This window comes from Terrapene carolina, unplaced genomic scaffold (assembly GCF_002925995.2).
Source record: "Terrapene carolina triunguis isolate 2854851 unplaced genomic scaffold, T_m_triunguis-2.0 Scaffold189, whole genome shotgun sequence".
NCBI lineage: Eukaryota > Metazoa > Chordata > Testudines > Emydidae > Terrapene > Terrapene triunguis.
Window position 1 is genome coordinate 11,187,857 of NW_020664540.1, and position 15,105 is coordinate 11,202,961.

Sequence of the window (15,105 nt, forward strand, 5' to 3'; positions counted from 1 at the left end):
GGAAAGACATTGTCCCCATCCTCTGCTGCTGCTGAAGGGTTAACTTACCACATGACTTTAGGATATTGTGGAACTGGAAAACATTCAGAAAGGGCAACAAAGTCGATCAAGGATATGGAACAGCTTCCATAGAAGGAACAATTTAAAAGATTAGGGCTGTTCAGCTTAGAAAAAAGGCAACTAAGGGGAGATATGATAGAGGTCTACACAATCATGAATGGGGTGGGAAAAGTGAATAAAGACGTGTTATTTACTCTTTCTCACAATACAAAAACCAGGGGTCGCCTGATGAAGTTAACAGGCAGCAGGTTTAATACAAACAGGAGGCAGTACTTCTTCACACCACTCACAATTAATCTTTGGAACTCACGACCATGGGATGTGGTGATGGCCAAAATATAACTGGATTCAAAGAAGAACGAGATAAGTTCATGAAGGAGAGGTTCATCAGTGGCTATTAACAAACATGGTCAGGGATGTAACCCTATGCTCAGGGTGAACCTAAATCCCTGTCTGCCAGAAGCTGGGAGGGGAATACAGGTGTGGATCACTCCAACTTCTGTGTTCTGTAAACTCCCCCTGAAGCTCTGGTACTGATCACAGGCAGAGACAGGATACTGACGTAGATGGACCATTGGTCTGACCCACTTTGGCATTTCTTATGTTCTTAAATAGTGAACCACACCAATGTTAAGTGCACCAATCACAGGTAAACCATAACATCAACACAGGAGAATATCAATGGGCAGTGGCGAACATTTCCAATGTCAAATCACCATCACTGGAAATCTACTGTCAACTCCCGGAGACATTATCCTGCCACAATACAGAGAAGATGAGTAAAAATAAAGAATGCAACAAAACAAAAGAACTCTAATGATGCTGTGCACTATTAGTGACCTACAGGGTTCTTCCATTTGAGTCTACGATGCCATCACACTCCATTTTAGAAAGCATGCTGATCTAAGCACTGTATTGGTATTAGGTGGCAAACCATGGTGCACAGTGTTCTAAATAACTCCCATTCAGTGTCTCAGCACTTAGGGTAAATATGTGTTCATTGGTCTCAAATACCATTCAATGATACTAAGCACTTGCCGGGATGAAGTCATTGTATGTGATGTATAATTACTCGGCAATTAAACAATTTGGAAGCCATGAGGTAGGATCATTACAGGGGGAATGAGAGGAAAGGGGTTGTTTTTGTGAAAACAGAGACCTTCTTACCGTGATTCCGATTGAGCTGCCTGGAGAAAAAATTGACATTATTTTCTATTTTTGGGAGGGGGTGGGGAGTCCCCCACCACACACACACACAATTTGGAGGATGGAGATTACAAAAGACTCAAAATGCCTATCAAAACCTCAGAAAATACACGGTCTTACCGTCCACACAAGCTGGTAAATTTGGCTTTCACATCAGTTTGACTTATTTGCCCCAACTATGGCTGGTCAGCAGAACCCTATTACTCCTAAAGGATTGGGTGACAGAAGAGAGGAGACAGAAGTGAGGGGAGGGGAAAGAGAACAGATGACAGAATTCATGTAAGTAAATCTCTTCACCCTTTTGGGTTCAGCACTTGATACTGCACTTGAGGCTGGGCTTTATTTAACATTTTTATTAATGATGTGGAACAAGGGGTAAACAGCATGCAAACCAAATTCTCAAATACTAAATTGCCAGTACTGATGAGGATAGAGAAATAATATACAGAGACTTGCAGAGGACAGAGATAGAGGCAAGAACAGCAACTATGGAAAATGTGGGCAATCCAACTAGAGAAATAACCAGAAACTTATTCCAGATCTCACTGGGATGGAGATTATTGGAAAGCAGTACTACAAAAAGAGACAGGCAACTGAGACAGAACAATTTGGACTCCACGGTAAACTGGGCACAATCAAATAACTTATGCTTCAAGAAGGCCATACAGGTAGGAACAAGAAACGTTGCTCACAATCATAGGAGGGTGAACCATTCCCTGGGAAGCAGTGACTGTGAAAAGGGTTTAAAAGTCATGATGGAAACCAAATGAACATGAGCTCCTGTACAATGTGGTGGCAGAAAGGTACAATCCTTAGATGTTCAAACAAGGGTAGCAAAAGGCTGGAGTAGGGAAGTGATATTATCTCCATATATAGCATTGGTGAAATTATTATTGGAATACTATGTACACACTTCAAAGGGATGTTGGAAAATTGGAAAGGGCTCAGAAAAGAGCAAGAAGAATGATTCAAGGACTGGAAAACCTGCCTTGAGGATCTCAGTCTATTTAGTTTAAGGTTAAGAGGTGACTTGATCATGGTCTCTGAGTATCTACATTGCCTGAAGAATGCTGATAGTGGAGGGACCTTTAGTCTAAGGGCTTGTCTTCAGTATGGGGGTAAGTTAACCTAAGGGCACGTCTACACTGCAGCCGGGATCGACACTCTGAGATCGATCCACTGGTAGTCGATTTAACGAGTCTAGTGAAGACAGCAGATCGCTCTCCAGTCGACCCCTGTACTCTGCCCCCAACAGGAAGAGTAAGGTAAGTCAACAGGAGAGTTTCTCCCATCGACCCCCTCGCAGTGTGGACACCACGGTAACTCGACCTAAGATACGTCGACTCCAGCTACGTTATTCACGTAGCTGGCGCTGCGTAGCTTAGGTCAACTTACCTTGGTAGTGTAGACATAGCCTAGTTTAGGTCGACTTACCCCGGTGTCTTCACTGTGCTGAGTCAACAGGAAACACTCTCTGGTCGACTTCCCTTACTCTTCTTGGAGAGCTGGAGTAGACCAGAGAGTGCTCTGCCATCGATTTAGCAGGTCTTCTCTAGACTTGCTAAATTGATCCCTGCTGCACCGACTGCAGCGGTGTCAATCTCCCCGTAGTGGAGACCAGCCCTAACAGACAAAGATATAACAAGACCCAGGGCTTGGATGTTAAAATTAGACAAATTCAAACTGGAAACAAGGTGTAATTATTTTTTAACAGTGAGGGTAATTGGAACAACCTACCAAGGGAGGTGATGGGATCTTCCTCACCTAAAGTCTCTAAATCATGACTGGGTGTATTTCTAAAAGATATGCTCTAGTTTCACAAAAGTCATTGGGTTTGATGCAGGAATCACCAGGTTAAATGTATGGTGATATGCAGAAGATCAGATTAGATTATAAAAATAATTCATTCTAGGTTTAAAATCTATGAATTTCTTAGGATGTGACAGCGAACAGCAAATTAGATATTGTTTTGCACTGTAACGCGAGAGCCCCAAAAATCTGATTTGGGGCTGCATATGCAGAAGCATCATCTCATTCTTATTTATTGTTATTATTAATAACTGTTTGAATAGTGGACCATGAGTGTGCATGTCACTGTACAGAGTGAATAAATGGAGTCCAGTCTTGCTCCCATTGAAGCCATGGTCATCCGTTCTATGGATCTGAAGGCTATAAATATAAAGGAGGGAGATGCATTTTTGAGATGAAGGGTGGGCTTGTGGTGAAGGCATTGGATCTGGGTTTAATAATTCCCAGCTCAGTCACAGACTTCCTGGGTGAACTTGGGCAGTTCACTTAGGCCCCGATCCTACAACTGGATCTAGATGTCAGTGGGGCTAATGACCAGTGGAATTCTGGATCCAGTTGCAAGATGGGGGGTTTAATATCTCTGTGCCTCATTTGTGAAATGGAGATAATAACACTTTCTCGCTTCCTCCCTTTGTCTAGTTTAGTTAGACGTTAAGCTCTTCAGGAGAGGGGCACTCTCTTATGCATGTGTGTATGGTGCCTAATGCAATGGGACCTGACCTCAGTTACTACTGTAACACAAATAATGAAAAATAAATACAATTAAAATGAATAATTAGAGTGGTTCAAAAGGGTATCAGTAGGAGTAACGGCATAACAATCAGAAACAAACCCTATGGGCAAGATTGAAGGATTCGACTGTGGAATAGTGCTCAAGGAAAGGACTGAAATTCACTGTGCTTTAAGACTTTTATAACTGGACTTGACCACTGAAGAACAATATGCCATTGACAGATGAATGGGCTAGATAATCTAATAGGTCTTTTCTGTCTCTAATTTCTATATTATATGATATTAAACACTGGCCTTGTTCCCAAGTCTCTAGATAGTTTTAGAGCTATGTCTTCTAACAACAGTAGTTGAGCAGTGTCTAATAATACAATTATCCAATATATGGCACCTAACATTAAGATATGACATCATAATTGACTTCATTTGTGAACACAAAATTCCTGAATAGACCACTAGGTGAACTGATATGCCTATTTCAGTGCCAGCAATATGCAGATGACACACAGCTCTACCTATCCTTCACCACACACACGGCCGACGAGGGGGGGGGGAAGCCGGTACAAATTACCGGGGCTTGGTACTCCGGAAGGGGGCCCGGGGCCCGGCTTCCCTGGCCCTGTTTAGCTGATTCGCTCTTGCTGAGGGACCCGAAAATCTTTTTTCACCGGGGCCCGAACCCGCTCTCGGCAGCCCTGACCACATATAACCATACCACTACACCAAGTTGGCCCAGTGCTCAAACAAGATCAGCTCATGGCTGGTTGAAGCTGAACCCAAGCAAGACAGAGGTGATGCTGGTGGGCAGAGGAAAGCACTTTGAAGCGTTTGCAGCCCCAGTGCAGTCCCATTGGATTGAAGGTGCAGTTCAGTCCATCATGACCAACTGGTCAGTTCAGTCCATCATTTAGGAGTACTCTTGGATTCCTTGCTGATGTTGAGCTCTCATATAGCTGCATCTATGAGTTATACTCTTTACCATCTCCAGCTGGTGAGGAGACTCCATCCCATCCTGGAGGATGATATTCTGGTTTCAGTAATAAATAATTTTTGTCACTTTCTGTCTGGACTACAGCAATGCAATATACTTGGGCACAAAGCCATCAGCCCGTAGGAAACTCCAACTAGGAAGAACTCTGAAGTGCGCCTCCTCAGCAACATGGGCTACCGCAAGCACATCAGACCAGTCCTTTGTTCTCAAAACTGGCTTCCCATAGGATATCAAATCAAGTGCAAGGGCTTCGACCTTGTTTTCCAGGCACTCAATGGTTTGCCCCCAGCATATCTATCTAAAAGAACCCAACGTTCCATGACAAAGACCTTGGTCAAGAACCCCCCTCTTCTGGCACAATGGAACTTTCTACCATAAGGGTAAAGCTCACCTATGCAAGGGACAGAGCTTTTTCAGGAGCCAGCCCCCAAATGTGGAACAAACTCCCATAGGACCTAAAGACCATCACAAACCTCTCCACTTTCTGCTCCCAACACAGAGCAAGGTGTACGTTTATTAAAACCAAACAAATCCCCAAACAAAACCCCACCAAAACACTCCACTGGGCACACAATTCTCCCTTTGGGGAGAGAATGAACGACATGTGACAGATGTTAGTCACATTGCTCAATGCATGACTAGAAGATGCTCAGATACTATGCTGATGAGGGCCATATAAGAACCTATTTAGAATTGACGAGAACAGAACCAGATTCAGGTTGGAAGGTCTGACAGTCAATAATTTCCATAAGGACAGGATACAGCTTCCAATAGAAAGGGTCCCATGGACTTCAACGGGCGTTGGATCTGGTTCTTCAACAACAGGGGTGGGCAAACTTTTTGGCCCAAGGGCCACACTGGGGTTGCAAAACTGTATGGAGGGCCAGGTAGGGAAGGCTGTGCCTCCCCAAACAGCCTGGCCCCCGCCCCCTATCTGCCCCCTCCCACTTCCCACCCCCTGACTGCCCCCCTCAGAACTCCTGACCCATCCAACCCCCCCTGCTCCTTGTCCCCTGACCGCCCCCTCCCGGGACCCCCTGCCCCTAACCACCCTTGGGACCCCACCCCCTATCCAACCCGCCCTGCTCCCTGTCCCCTGACTGCCCCCTCCCGAACCCTATCCACACCCCTGCCCCCTGACAGGCCCCCTGGGACTCCCACGCCTATCCAACCCCCCCTGTTCCCCGTCCCCTGACCCCTATCCACACCCCCACCCCCACCAGGCCCCCCGGGACCCCACACCTATTCAACCCCCCCATTCCCCATCCCCTGACCGCCTCCCCCCCAGAGAACCTCCATCCCATCCAACCGCCCCCTGCTCCCTGTCCCTTGACTGCCCCCCGGGACCCCTGGCCCCGGCCCCCTTACCATGCCACTCGGAGCAGCATGTCTGGCAGCAGTGCCGCTCAGACAGAGCCAGCTGCACTTCCCACAAGGCAGCGTGGCTGCGGGGGAGGGAGGACAGCAGGGGAGGGGCTGAGGGCTAGCCTCCCCAGCCGGGAACTCAAGGGCCAGGCAGGCCGGTCCCGCAGGCCGGATGTGGCCCACAGGCCATAGTTTGCCCACCTCTGTACTAGAAGCACAGCACGGTGCGTGCACTTCTACAAACATATATCACATTTTGCTGGGTCAGGACCTGGAAGCATTCATGTGTATAAGCAGATTGATTGCAATGCAGCGTACGCTCTAGCTGTAGCTTTGACAATTTTATTTCTGCTACAGCAAAGAGGCAGGGCAGCTTTTGCAGCCACACTTACAGGCCGCAGTGATGAAAGGCTTGGCTGGTAACTGATTAAAACGTATTCATTTTGAACTACCTTCAAGTGCAACACGCCAAAAATCACTGACTTGGTTAAGCCAGGCTTTAAGCTGCTGCTGCAGCGTCATGAAATAGCCATCAGCGAGCAAGAGATCCAAATGGTTACTAACTGACTGATTATTATTAATATTAAGGTAGGCCTAGAGACTCCCATCAACAGTGGGACCCTACTGTACTAGGCATTGCATAAACATATGTAAGAGACAGTCCCTGCCCCATAGAGCTTGCCCAGTTAATAGACAATAGTATCAGAGTCACAGAGAAAGTGACTCGCCCAAGGTCACACAGCCAGTTAGTGGCAGAGCTGGGAATAGATCTTAGGTCTCCTGAATCCCAAACGCATAGAGTGAATTATTTAACTCACTGAGACTGGGGCTGATTGAACGTCTATTGAAGTCAATGGAAGGTCTGCCACAGGCTTCAGCTGGCTAAGGCTCAGGCTCAAACAGAGCAATGTGACTATTTAGTCCCAAATCTGCAGCATAACCCCTCTGAAGAAGGAAATTCAGTGACAAGAAGCCACAGAGGATCTGAAATATGGACAGAATAGTTGGGCACTAGCCCAGAATAAATGCCGCAGATTGTTTAACGTCTCAGCCCTTTCCCCGACATATGGAACAAGGCATGTGTTCTCTGGAGCTCAAGAAGGGAGTTCTCACACTGATATTGCCACCATCTCACTGGGTATTTACCCCTGCGGTGAAATGTGATCTTGGAAAATGTCATAAAAGAATTTCTTGGAATAGTTTGTTTCATCCCTCTCTTCCTCCTCCTCTTCCTCTTCTGCTTCTCAGTTCTGTTCTTCTATGGAGTTGTCTTTCTATTCCCCCGCCCCCACCCTGAAAATGACATTGTAAAGCTGACCCGGCCAGGTGTGCAAACTTCCCGCCTCCTCTGACACTTTTTTGGCAGAAAGTGCAGGGAACTCAGCAGGTAATGTCAGGGTCAAGTTAAAAAATAACAAAAGCTGCCAATGTGGATTTCCTTCTGCTGGTGACTATCGTGAATGGGGTAAGTCCCGTATACACTCAGTGTTGCTTGAGTATTTCCTTTTTTTTTACAGCTAGCTCTGAATTAACCTCTATTGTTCAGCTTAACTCTCTACTTTTGTTCTGGGGATGCTTTTCAGGGTGCAGATGGGGGCCAACATTTTCACTGATCATCCAGACTCATTGCAAAAGGCTGTTACATCACAATTTTTGCCTCAGTTGCTGATGGACTGATGCAAAAACCGGACGACTATGACCAAACACTTAAGAATTCATTCAGGGTCCAGTTCTTTTCTCAGTTGTAGCTATGTGAATCCAGATAAACTCCACTGAAGCCTGTGGAGTTACTCTGGATTTACACCGGCATAAGTGAAAGCAGAACTGGAATCTCACTGTACTCATTTTTAAACAAGTGTCAATTCCATTCCAAATTATAATTTCTCCACACTTTGCTTGAATAAAATTCCAGGGGAAAGATCCACTCAGTTCACACCCTGCTTTTGATGGCATTGCCACCGACCAGTAGATGTGCCAGCAGATTCCATCTATTTGGATTTCGTTATTTGATTCCATCTATTTGGATTCTTATATGGAGCCTATCACCATGGTATCTAAGATGCCAGAACTGAATGCAGAATTCAAGGCTAATATACCATCAAACAGCAACACTGATTCATGAGCAAAGGCAAACAGCCAGATGCCTCTGATGGCAGAGTTTCACGAACACATATGTTATTTATGGGTAAAAACTAGTTTTGTTTAAAAGGCTCTGGGTGCTCATATCTTCAAATCCCCACAGAGGCATTGCCCATAGGTGGGCATGTCTGGAGCAACACCCACTATTGAAAGAAGTTCTGGGATTTCTGCATTATTTTCCTCCGTGCCAAGCATTTTGTAATAGACACTGGTAAGCTTCCAAATGCTGCATTGTGATGGTCAACAGTGACATTAGCCCTGTGCCTATATAAACACACCCCATTCTAGCTATTCTATACAAAACAGACCACTAAAAGCCATTAGCATTGCAAAGCAAAGTGCTCATGGGTCAGGAAATGGCAAAGTTGAGGATGTGCATGTGACGTTAACTCTGCTCTCTTCTGCATGTGTATTATGATTGACTGTTTTATCACATGGTCACAAACGATTTCTTAGATAATAAAATACAATATCACGCAATTTAAAAAAACCTCAAGAGATATTTGTAGCATCTTGTCATAACCTGCATAGGACGCATGGTCTCATAGTACTTCCCATATTATACGGAGAGCTGCAAACTCCTTGGGACAACAAGACACTCCCATTTAGTGTCTCAGCACTTAGTGTAAATATAAGTTCATTGTGTAGCTGTATTTTATAAATATCTTTACCTGATCAATTATATCCAATGGAGAATCCATTGGTGTGTGTAGACCTCTATTGGGAAAATATAAACGATGCGCAACATACATTTCCTCTTTGTTAGTATCATCTATATCATTTCTGCACTAACTCCTCTAAGAGACAACAATTAAGTATAAACCAGAGTCAGATTGCCAGCAGATACCACGAACAATACACATATTTTACCCACAGAGATCATGAACAATATACATATTTTTCATGTGCCTTCGAATCAGAGAAAACAGCAAGTACTGTTAGATCCTTTCAGGTCCAGATACACCAATACAGTTTCAATGGCTCGAAAGTAAGCTGCTCGTCAATTTCTGTAGATTTATTTAAGAAAAACAACAACAAAAGGACAAATTCATAAGTAGAGTTTCAACCTGGCATTAGGACCTCTATTAAGGTCCTTACTGAAAAGAATACAGTGGAGTCGACTTACATAGCACCTGACCAATCCTCTATCCCACCTTCTAAAGAGACATGGTTCTCCTGATGGATCTAATTTCCCACCTGTTTACTGGCTGTCATTTGCATAATGAATACAGTACAAACAGTTATTAACATGTGCTAACATCGATTCTTGATTATGTTACAATGCAAACAACATATACAATAGGGTTATAATACAAGGCAAGTAATTTCTTTATGATTGCATTGGCATGGAAATAGCCAAAGTGTTGGATAAAGTGGATCTCTGAAATGTTAGAGGTTAACATAACCTTTCTCAAGAGTTCATTAGGAGAGAACCAATTCTGAGGATACATGGGCTGTTTGTATTGAAAACTGTTGTAGAAAGCCAGGGGGCTGGGAAATATTCTAGGCAGAAGCTCTGTAGTGAAGCAAAGAGAAAGCAGCTTTAGGATAATATTTTGACCTCATTCCAATAAAAGTTTCTTGTTCAGTGTTGAAAGAAAGTGTCTCTTTTGTTCATGCTGTGTCATTGGCATAGGACATGGTGTCAGAAGTCGACTTATTTTGATCCAGCATAAATAAGAGGAAAAGCAAATGTCAAAGTCAATTCCTCGCGTGATTTGCAGTTTGATAAGCCCACATCGTGGCCCAAGCAGGAGTCCACTTCACCAGATTCTGACCCCCAACAAACCTGAACACAGAGTGCGCCATGGTGAAGTACAGCTATTAATGTATGCAGTGGGGAGGGACGCTGAAATTATTTATAAATCACTTGCCTTTAATGAGGAAGGAAACAAGAATAAATGTGTCATTGCTCTTAAAGAGATTGATGCGCAACTAATTTACAAAAATGGAATGCAATACAGAAATGAGGGTGCAAAGGGCCAGAGAAAGCTTGCAAGCCTTAGGGATCAGTGGTATCAGTAAGAAGAAGACGGCTTTTGAGACCATTTAGAAGTGGAGGTTTTAAACTAGGAATTTTGTGAAAAGATACAGTTGTTGTCTAAGCTACCTCTGGAACAGGTGATACGACCAGCACAGGAAACGGCGCTAATAAAAATGTCAAGTCACTCGGCAAGAAAGTAGCTGGAGCAGGGTGCAAGAAATTGCAAAGAAAAAAATTACAAAGGAGAAAATGGGAAGCATCATTAAAATATGCCTCTTAGGAGTGCCTAGGCAGAAATGTGGCAGGCAAAGAACATCACAGGACAAATGAAGTCTGCCCAGCCAGTGGGAACACATGCAGGAAATATAAGGGGGAAAAAAGATAATGGGACCAGGTCTGTCAAAGCAAAGGAATGAATGGTCTGCTTAAAGGGGAACCGACGTGGGTTATTTCTGAAAGGTGATGAGCAGAAGTCACTGTTCTGCCACAACTTTAGCATGAAGGTAACAAAGTGAGTAGCAAAATAGCCTGCTTGGGTTTTTTTCCACTAGGGAGCTGTTACAGTCTCATAAAAATTGAGAACATTTTTGAGTCAATCTCAGAAAACGTTTCTTTTTCTCACAAAATGGCCAACTGGATAATTCCCTGGTTGTGCTGGGATTAGGCACTTTGGACCACACTGTGGATTTCTTATCTGTAATGTGGTTCTCTACTACATCTCCTACACTTAATCCCCTCACAAAACTCCTTTTGATTCCAGTGAGAGTCCCTCGCAGAGATCAAAAGCAGCACACTGCTCTGTCAGGTAGAGCTGGGGGAATAATTTGTAACAAATAATTTGCCCAACGAATTTCGCCGTGTACTCTGTTCGCAAATCGTCCACCCCACAGATCACAATTTTAATATGTTTCTTATTGAATGAACTCTTCTTGGTCTATAACTTTCTCCTGAGAAATGTGTGGAGGCTTTTTGACATTCAGCCATCAAGATAGTTTGACGGCACACATACGTGCCTCTGATCTTCAGTCGTGCTAAGCATCTCTCAAGCATAGGTCCACACTGCATATAAAGGTGTGATTGTGGTGCAAGTAGGCATACCCATGCCTGCTTTAATCTAGCTAGTGCAGGTAATAATAGTAGTGAAAACATGGCGGCATGGGCGGGCATGCCCCAGGGTCCCACCCTGGGTATCTACTTGTGGTGGCTAGCCCGCTGTACAATCATAACTTAAATTACACTGTAGACATACCCCAAGTGAAATCAATACACACTGCATATGCTCAGCACCTCTGAAAATCAGTCTGATAGGTTACATTGTATATTTCCTGTACTCAATTAGAAAGGCGTGACTTGCAGAATCAAGAGCTGCAGAGCAAATACTCTCTAATGCCATTGCAAAAGGCTTTGGATAGAATATTCTGTAACTTGTGCCCACCCCTTCAACGAACTTATTGCTAATAAACTCATTTGCTAGAATATTCACTAAAAGCAAACACACAAGTGTGTGTGTGTATACAGCTGAAGTGAACTGATTTAAACATTGGAATGACTGTTGTTGGAATTTTTTTTTGCACTATTTGCCCAACTCTAATCAACCTGTTTTAGCTGGGGGAAGAGAAATAAGAAGAAAAGGCAGAATTTTATTTTGCATTTGGCTATAGGAAAGGCCTGTAACATAGCAATCTGAACTCATTTATTAATAACATAGTGCTCTGAATTTACAAAATGATTTACAGTGAGACCCTTGAAACTTGCAACCAATGTTAACCTTTTTTTAAAAAAAAATCTGTACTGGCAGAAAAGCGTAAAGGTGGCAACTTCAAGCTCCTCCATCTATTTTCCAAACAGCGCTGGTAAAGTCTACAGAGAGCAGGGAAGTGTGCTGCTTTAGCAAGGCCCACAGAGACGCTTCATTAACCCAATTAAGCAGGTGGATGGAGAGGGTCTCTCTGATAATTTACACCTTGCTAATGAAGTGTGTGACTCTTAATCTCCTCCAAACAAGATACACTCATGAAACGCTGGTGCAGGGAAAGGGGAAATTAATTAGGTGAAAAAACCATGAGATTATAGCAGAGGGATTCCAACGAGGCAACTGTAACCTGGCTGGTTATTCATTTGTGCCTTTCTTAAATTAATGGCTGAACTGTCAAGTAAATAAGCCCTGGCACTATGTTGGCTTCAAAGAAGTTTTCAGCATGGCCTATCACTATGCACCCGATTGTACCGCGCATCATTCCATTTCCTACGCTACCCCTAACTGAGGGACCCGGCGGGTGAAGAAGACTGATCTTAGCCTGAGTTACTTCTAAGAAATTAAAATGCACGCAGAGGCTATTCATTTATATATGGCTGTTTTCAAAATTGGGGATATTTTGTGTCATAAATAGTGTCCATCCGGCTTTGGATACAAGGAAAAACCAATCGCGCCATTTGCTATTGTCCTTAAACTGGAGCTCAAAGCGGAGCTTCTTATCGTATTGTGTTGTTCCTTATTTGGCAAGTGCCGACAATGGGCCCTGTGCTGTACAAGACAAAATACAGCGAGTCCTTGCGGGATATAATAGGATTTTATGGGCTTACTGTGAGAAAAATGGACTTTCCAGCAGTCGCGATGGCAGTTCTTCCTGAAAACTAATACTTTTGCTTCTGGGCAGAGACGACCCATGCCTGTCGATAGCGGGGGTGGGGTCAGAGTGAGGTCAGCAGTGTTACTGAGCATGCTCAGTGGAAGACAAGCAGCCAATCTGGGGGGACACGTGATCCCTCAGACCTCCCCACACACACGCGTTGCCTCTGCTTCTGGGTGCCATCCAGGTGTTGATATCTGGCTTGAGAGTTGAGGTAGCACCACTCATTCTTAGTTGTAGCATGGCAATGAAAATCAGTGGGGCCATTTCAGCTGTTGGTTCGCCAACGCCAGAATGGAACAGCCTTCCAGGCACAGCCATTGAGAATTTTCCAGTGGTGGGTGGAAAGTGCTGCCAGGCAGCAAGGAAAGCCATTGGACTCATGTAAGATTGGCTGGCACCGTGCCTCAGAATTACAACTGTAGGGCTCCGCTCTGGAAAACGCGTATGCACAGGTGTAACTTGAAGCATGAGTAGTTGCGCGGACTTTAATGGAACGACTCACACGCTTAAAATTAAGCCCGGCTGCGCCTGAATGATTGGGATCTGAGCTACTCCGGTGCTATGCTAATGGCTATCACATATGTAAAGTTATGTAAATAAAAACACACACACGTAAAACGAAAATCTAGTTGGGGTTTTCAAAACAGACTTGGGGATTTGGGCACATATCTTCCATTAATTTAAATCCCCCTGTTCCAAATAGGTATAATAGTCTTCATTATTTCCCTTCGGATTTAAATGAATGGAAGATACCTATCAAAATCCCCTAGACTGCCTTGAAATCCTCAAGCTCATCCTACTCTCTATCCAGACAATAGCAGCAGCACCACATGTCTGAGCCCTACTAGCCAGCTTCCCCTTCATTTCAATAGAGTATCAGTTAGGGCCTGGAAGCTAACTGTATATAGTGTATTACAGTGCCACTAAAAGAATAGTTCATGGACATGTCTGAGGATCACCATTTATGATATAGGGCAGAAGGTCTCAAATTATGGTCCATGAACCACTAGTGGTCTGTGGAACACTTGAATGGAGAGCTGCCTGGTCACATGGTACCGGCTTTTCCTTATTTCCAGTGTATTGGGTATTGTGTTGGAATTGTAAGCTATCACTTTAACAACTGGGGGGTTGGAAGGGAGGGTGGCATTCCTGCTCCTGTTTGCAGGCCAGGAGGCTCTGTAGCAAAGTGTGTGAGATGTGCCTTGCTGCCTAAAGGAGCAGCCTGTTTTCTCTCTTTCTGTGTTTTTGGGTTCTTGTGTGTTATCATTCTGAATTCCAAGAAATAAAGTAGTGTTATGTTGTAACCTTCCAGCAAGATTATATATGTTTTTAATCTAATATCTCTGTGTGTAGGTTGTAAAAATTACACTAGTAACACATTAAATATGTTCTGTATGTTCCTATTCCAGGTAAACAATTGCTGTAATTACCACAGGGATTTTGTGCGATAATGACTGAAAAGGGAGGTGGTCTGCACCATCATGAAAAAAGTGGGGGAGTTGTTCACAAGACAGTCCCTCTGTAAAGCGATGGTTCACCCTATGAAGTTTGTGAACATCGTATACAGGGAAATGGTGCCTTCAGAGCTACAACGCTAGCATTCTTACTCCAGAAACCATCTCCACAGCAGTGTATCATTTAAATGGAACCTTCTGCAACCCAGAAAAGAGTGCTGAGGCAACAGATCTGTACAGGTTTCACATTAGTAACAGTGCTTTGTCCTAATAGAGCACCATGCATCCAAGGTTTTTGAAGCACTTTGCACACATGAATTAAATAAGCAATGAATTAAGCCCTGCAGCACCCTTGTTTGGTAGGTAAGAGATATAGAACAATCACTCATTATTGCCCACGCCAAACGATCAAAATCATTAGATCAGCCTCCCAAAATGATGAAATTGGCTTAAAAAATAATGATATTTTTAAAATAATACATTTGAGGTTCTTTTAATTTGCCTTCTGGTTTTTGAGCTGTTAGGATGCACGTTCTTCATGTTTCCAAGCTTTTCTCTGCAACCACAAGGGCTAACAAGTTACCTTTTATTGAATGAAAATTGAGATTCTCGGGCAATATAATGATTCCAGCAGCTGGGGCTTTAAGAAAAACACTAAAAATCTCAAGCCTCATGGTAAACTCATCAGCGTTGGCACCAACGATGAAATGTATTCAGCTCTGGAGGTGAAACACA